This window comes from Chrysochloris asiatica, unplaced genomic scaffold, assembly GCF_000296735.1.
Source record: "Chrysochloris asiatica unplaced genomic scaffold, ChrAsi1.0 scaffold00109, whole genome shotgun sequence".
In the NCBI taxonomy this organism is placed as follows: domain Eukaryota; kingdom Metazoa; phylum Chordata; class Mammalia; order Afrosoricida; family Chrysochloridae; genus Chrysochloris; species Chrysochloris asiatica.
Window position 1 is genome coordinate 6,699,109 of NW_006408627.1, and position 7,486 is coordinate 6,706,594.

The 7,486-nt window shown below is 39.3% G+C and overlaps 1 pseudogene; it reads right to left on the reverse strand.

Moving 5' to 3' along the window:
* The window catches only part of LOC102812928, a 31,449-nt pseudogene extending 25,564 nt beyond the window's left edge, over positions 1–5,885 (reverse strand).
* Positions 5,886–7,486: the final 1,601 nt, after the last annotated feature.

Consider the following 7,486-nt stretch of genomic DNA (forward strand, 5'->3'; position numbering starts at 1 on the left):
TGTAAATTATTATATATGTCTGAGTTTTTTTGTTGTTTGTTTTTTAAAAAGCTAAAGTGAATAGAGAGAAATACTGTTAACTGATGGTACATGGAGGGGATTATAATCATTGTAATGAAACAAGGTGTACGATTTATTGAATGTAAAACTGATGATCTGCCCTGTAAACTTTCACTCAATCCACAATAAAAACCTTTAAAGAAAAAAGCAAAGATGTCATTTTGAGGTCTGGGGTTCACCAGACTCAAACCATAGTATTTTCAGTTGTTTCATATGCATGTGAAAGATGGACAAAGAATAATGAAGACCAGAGATGAATTGGTGCATTTGAGTGAATGGTGCTGGAAAGGAGTATTGAAAATACCATGGACAGCCAAGATAATAAACAAACCTGTCTTAGGAAAAGTGTAGCCAGAATGCTCCTTAAAAGCCAGAATGGTGAGACTTTGTCTCTCATACTTTGAACATGCTGTCAGAAAGGACATCATACTTGGTGACGTGGAGGGTCAGCCAAAAAGAGGAAGATCCCAATAAGATGGATTGACACAGTGTCTGAAACAGTGAGTTCAAACAAAACAAAAGTTGTGAGGATGCTGCATGACTGGAAAGTGTTTCATATTGTTGGGCATGAGGTTGCTATGGTTTGGAAATAACTTGGTGGTACCTAACAACAGCTTCCGACCCATAGCGACCCTGTATAGGGTTTCCGAGGGTATCAAAGGCACTTAACAACAACAACAACAACCTAACAACAGCAACAAATGACTATGCAAGGGGATTGGACAGCTGATGGCTAATGTAAATCAGGTTCATGACAACCTGGTAGGGGTGAAATCAAGGGGACTGGACAGCTTGCTAGTATACAAATCAAGTTCATGGCAACCTGGTAGGAGTGGAACCATGTAAGTAAGTTGTATGGAACACTAGCGAGGGCATTGATCAGATATTCCATTACACAAGGCTTCAAATGAATCATCCTGGAGGCAAGCAGGAGCAGCTGATTACCACCAAGATGGAGACAGTAACAGAGCACATCCTTTGGACCTGAGTCCCTGCTCTGGGAACCTCCTAGGCCGAGGAGACTGAGCATAGTAACTCTGGTGACTGAGAGACAACAAGAAGCAGTGGCAGAAAGGCAGTGGCAGTGGATAAAGCAGAATCAGCAGACAGTTCAGTGGGCTTCCTGGCCCAGAGAGAGAGAAAAGAGTGTGTTTGAGTAGGATGCTTGCTGATGGAGTGGGGTGCCTCCAGACAGAGTGTATGGGAAGGCTCACTACCCTCAGTACAAGATAACTAAGCACTTTCAGGCAGGAGGCTTCCTGGTGAAGTTAATTGTTGCTAGGCACTTATTAGTGGGATTAGAGAGCTCTGTAACACTTGTACTAACAAGGCAGAAGCTAAGACAGCTCAAGAGGCCTGTGGGGCTAAATGCCAAGAGACTGAGGGTCAAGGAAAAGCCTGACTGTGGGCATGGCTTAGAAGAGGCTAACTTTCTGAAGAACTGTATCCTGAGTCTCTCCTGATCCTAAGACATCCCATAATTGTGAGTATTGTCTATGAGTTCAGTGTGGCCACTGCAGTGAACTACTGAATTCAGCAGAGAAGTAGAGAGTACTGCTGGTGTGAGAACTGGTTAAAAAAAAAAAAAAAAAATGGCGGAGGCACGTATGACCTCTGCCTCATAAAAATTAACTTTGGGCTGGTGATGATTCTCCTGCCCTCTTGTGAAGCTAGTGAAGAGATGCTTTCCTGATCATGCCATTTTTATACAGACCAATTAAGTAAATTAGGAGTCCTGGTGTGGTGCTGTGGGTTAATGCGCTGGATAGCAAAGCTGGTTTGAACTGTAAGGCTGGCGGTTCAAGCTCACCAGCCACTCCTTGGAAACCCTACACAGGGTCGCTATGGGTTGGAACTGACTGGACGGCACTTAACAACAACAATTAAGTAAACTATGTTACAACCATGCAATGATATATTAGGTGCTAACTAAACAAGGAGAAATGTTTGCAAGAAGATCAAGCAAAAAATAAATAAATAAATAAAATCAAGATCAAAATGATAATGACAGGATGCTCCAAAACATGTTAAAATACTAAACACATTAAAGTGTCTAAGTAGAAAGATGGCACAATATTCATAGTGATTGTTTCTGTATGTAGAATTATGAATTATTTTTTTCTTCTTTATATTTTGTACTATTCTGGTGTGGTACTATAGAATAATCACTGGACCACAAGATTCATTTGAACCTGAAAGTCAGCAGTTCAAACTCACCAGCCACTCCTTGGGTTGCTAGGAGTCAGAACTGACTTGACGGCACTTAATAACAAACAACAATATCTTTGAAATGGCTGTGAATTACCCTTTTCATAATCAAGGAAAAAAAGGAACTGAAAGGAAAGTAAAAGCAGAGCAAATTGTAGTTGCTTCAAGTAGCTCCTAAAACACCAGTAATGCCTGGTGGAGTAGAAGTAAGTCTGACATCGCTGTCAGAGTCATATTGCTGAATGAATCAATGTTTTCTTCAGTTTTTATGTGGAAGCCTAACAAATACCAGAGTTTCCAGATAAGAGATTGTAATGAAAATAGAATGCTAAGACATGAATAGAATGATAGAAGTGATTATAAGGAGGATTACAAAGTGTCTGGACTGGGGCAACATTGGCTCAGTCTCAGTTTATTCCATGTACTCTCAGTCAGAAGGGAAAATAAAGAACCTTGTCAACAAAACCAACTGGAAAGACCAGTGTATACTGCACTAGTACCATTCAGTTTATAGTAGTATTTATGGTCCTTTTCTCAACAACTTTTTCTGTTCTCAAATCATCAGATCAGATGTTAATAAAACTGTAATCACAAATTCTCATAGCTTGTTTAAATGCTAGAATTGCAAGAAGAAAACCCACAAATGAAGTTGTAATAAATAAGATTGATGGGGTTTTGTTAATCATGAGAAAAAATTACTGATATTTATTTCTAGTGATAATAACAACAACCATTTATTGAGTCCTTGCTATGTAGCAGACCCTGTGATAATGTTCCAAATATGTCTCCGTTAATCTTGTCAGAACACTACCATGAACATATTACCATGGCTCTCATTTTACCCAGGAGTGAAGAGAGGCTTGCTGTTGTGTGCCATCAAGTTAGGTCTAACTATTTGTTGTTGGGTGTCATCAAGTTCGTACCAACTGAAAGCGACCTTATGAACAACAGAACGAAACACTGCTTGGTCCTGTACCAACCTCACACTCATTGCTATTCTTGAGCCCATTGCTGCTGCCACTATGCCAATCTATCTCATTGGGGGTCTTCTTCTATTTCGCTGATCCTCCACTTAAGCAAGCATTATGTCCTTCTCCAGGGACTGGTCCCTCCTGATAATATATCCAAAGTCTGAGAGACAAAGTCTGGTCATCCTGGCTTTTAAGGAGCCCTCTGGCTGTTTTTTTTTCCAGTACAGATTTGTTTGTTCTTCTGGTGATCCATGGTAATTTTAATATTCTCCTCTAACACCATAACTCAAATGCATCAATTCTTTGACGGTCTCCTTTATTCGTTGTTCAACTTTCACATGCATATAAGGCTATGGAAAATACCATGACTTGAGTCAGGCACACCTTACTCCTCAAACTGTCATCTTTGCTCTTCAATACTTTAAAAAGGTCTTGTGCAACAGATTTGCGTAATGCAATGTGTCATTTGATTTCTTGACTGCTGCTTCCATGAGTGTTGATGGTTGATTCAAGCAAAATGAAGTCTTTGACAACTTCGATCTTGAGGATTTTTATTTTCTTTATATTGAGGTGCAACCCACAGGTAAGGCTGTGTTCTTTGATCTTCATCAGTAAGTATTTTAAGTCTTCTTCACTTTCAGCAAGGAAGGTTGTATCATATGCATATCACAGGTTGTTAGTGAATCTTCCTCCGTCCTTGATGCCACATTTTCCTTCATATAATGCAGTTTATATGAAGCATAACTATCCTAATTTTAAACCATTTGGTGTTCTCTTCTTTTGTTCTAACAATTGCCTCTTGGATTAGGGACAGGTTCCTCATGAGCATGATTAAGTGTTCCAGAATGCTCATTCTCTGCAATGTTGTACAAAGCTTGTCATGATCCACATAATTGAAAGCTTCTACATAGTCAATAAAGTACAACTAAACATCTTTCTGGTATTCTCTGCTTGCATCCAAAATCCATCTGATATTAGCAATGATATCCCTCATTCCACATCTTTGTTTGAATCTGACTTGAACCTCTGGCAGTTCCCTGTCAATGTACTGTTAGAGTCATTTTTTAAATTATCTTTAGCAAAAATTTACATGCAAGCTATGTTAATGATATTGTGTAAAGATTTTCACATTGCACTGGGTCACCTTTGTTTGGAATAGACATAGACATGGATGACTTCCAATCAGTTGGTTTAGGAACTATCTTCCAAATTCCTTGGCACGGAGGAGTGAGTGCCTCCAATGCCTCATCAGTGATCCTAGGGTTTCTGAGAGTGACTGGTGGGTTTGTACTGTTTACCTTTCAGTTACCAGCCCAGTGCTTATCCTACAATACCACAACTTGTTAAACTAGTAAATGACAACCAGACAAGATGAGAGAAAAGCTCCAAAGTCCATAAACCAAAACCAAGCCCACTGACCAAGGTGGTTGGTATTAATAATATCTATTACATACCTCACACATCTGTCAGTTTGTTATACTGTGGTGGTTTGTGTGTTGCTATGATTCTAGAAGCTATTCCACTGGTGTTTCAAGTACCAGCAAAGTCACTCATGGTAAACAAGTTTTAGTAGAACTTTCTGAGACCATAGTATAAAAAAGGAATAGGCGGTCCACTTCTGAGGCATTAGCCCCTGAAAACCAATGAATAGCAGTGAAACATTGTCTGATATAGTGCCAGAAGATGAGCACCTCAGTTTAGAAGGCTTTCAAAATACGACTGAGGAATAGCTGCCTCCTCATACAGTGAACCTTAATGATGTAGATAGAGCAAAGCTTTCTAGACTTTTATTTGCTGATAGGTCACAGCTCAAAATGGGAAGAAACATCTGGAAACATTCATTAATAATTAGCACCTGGAATGTACAAAGTATGAATCTAGGAAAATTGGAAATCATCAAAAAGAAATGGAAAGTATTTAAGCCACTATCCTTGGCATTGGTGAGTTGAAATGGACTGGTATCAGCCATTTTGAATTGGACAATCATATGGTTTACTATGCTGGGAATGACACACTGAAGAGGAATGGTGTTACATTCATTGTTAAAAAAAGAAAATTTCAAGACCAATCTTAAAGTTTAATTCTGTCTGTGATAGACTGATACTCATACATCTACAAGGAAGACCAGCTAATATCACTATTATTTAAATGTATGCACCAGTCACCAAAGTCAATGAAGAACTTGAAAAATTATACCATCTTCAATCTGAAATTGATCAAACATGCAATCAAGATGCATTGATCATTACTACTGACTGGAATGCAAAAGTTGGAAACAAAGAGGAGGAATTCATTGTTAGAAAATATGGCCTGGGCAATGAGAAAGATGCTGGATAGATATTACATGATAGAATTTTCGAGACCAACAACTTACTCATTGCAAATACCTTTTTCAACAACGTAAATGGTGACTATATGCAAAGATCTCTATGAATGTGATATACAGAAATCAAATTGACTACATCTGTGAGAGGAGAGGGTGTAGAAACTGAATATCATCTGTTAAAATAAGGTAGAGGATGACTGTCAAACAGAACATCAATTGCTCATATGCAAGCTCAGGCTAAAGCTGAAAAAAAATTAAAACAAGTTTAAAACAGCCAAAATACAATCTTGAGTATTTAGATACCTGAATTTAGAGACCATTTCGAGAACAGATTCGATAATGACCAAAAGACCAGAGAAGTAGTGGGAAGAAATTAAGAACATCATACACGAAGAAAGCAAAAAAAAAAAAAGGAGAGAAGCCGGGGCATATTTCCTTCCTTAGGGATCCATCAAGATGATTAGATTATGGTTACTGTTATAAAGAAAGCCAAAGTCACTATGCCCTTTCACAAACCATATCTGTTTTGAGGGACAATGAAACATTTCTACACCTCTTGTCAAAGCCAACAGTGTCTTGTTCTATTCCCGTTTTTATCCTAAATGAAATAACAACAACAAAATTGTAATTGGATTTCAGTTTGGGCTTCACAATGGTGGAGTGAACAGTGGCTCAGTGAAGTCTGAATAGATTCAGCAACTCCTCTACCATCTGCCCCCAATTGTCGAGGAAAGAATGCTAGCTCCAGGCATCAAGATGATTGTGACAACTTGACTGGGTTAGGACTCTCAGTGGTTTGACAGTTAAAATGTAGTTCTCCCCCATGATGAGATCTAATACAGTGTAATTAAGTCTATGATGAGGTCTGTCACGAGCAGTCAAGCAATTGAGAAGCTTCCTTGGGGTGTGGCCTACTTCCAGGTGAGGCTTGTTTGCTCTCTGTAGGGTCTGAATCTTATATCTGGCTTATCCTCTGACCTCCAGTTCTTTGGACTGAGCCAGGAACCTGCTCTATTGCCTGCTGTTTCTGGGAGTCATCAGCAGGCTGCCTTTGTATCTGCTGGACCTTGCTGCCTGCATGCTGTCTCACCTGCCCATCTTAGTTCAGAAGCCATGCAGCTACATGAGTTAGAAATCTCCAGTCTGACATCTAACCCATAGTCTTGGAATGAACCACCTCTACAATGGTGTGAGCCTTTCCTTGATATAAAGCTCTCTTTAGAAATGCATATATAAGCGTCACTGGTTTCGCTTCTCTATAGAAACAATCAAAGACAACCATCTACAAGACTAAATGTCCAATCTTTTCATCATATGTATTTACTGCTCTTTCTTTATCAGAATAATTCGATTTTGTTGGGAGGTAATGGTACATTTGAACTCCTGGTGTGGCGTTAATGTGCTGGACTGCAAAGTGGGTTTGAACCGCTCACCATCAAGCTCCACAGAAACCCTATACACAGTAGCTATGGGTCAGAAGCGACTCGACAGTTCTTAACAACAACAACAAATACAATGGTACATAATTTCGAAATTGACTGTGAGAGTATAAGGGACTGAATCCAGGCTAAAGATGAGGACTGAGAATCCTGCAGAGTTTCTCAATTTGGAGCAGGATGAGGTAACTGAGTAAGAGTTGGAGGAATAGATTGCATAATATATGGGGGAAAGGATCTGAGTGAATGTGAATAGTCAAAAGGGCGCAGGAGACATCTATCGTTTTCTACCTAATAATCATTCTTCTCTCTTCATGACAGGCTGCAATTTGGAAGTGGGGAGGGGATAAACCATGCAGTTTGAGTGGGACTGCTTTGATCTTCAGTTGGAGCTATGTGTTCTAAGTAGCTTAAACCAATCAGCTTAACCAGCAATTCTCAACCTCAGTATCATTGTTATTTGGAAATGAATAATTATTGTTGTG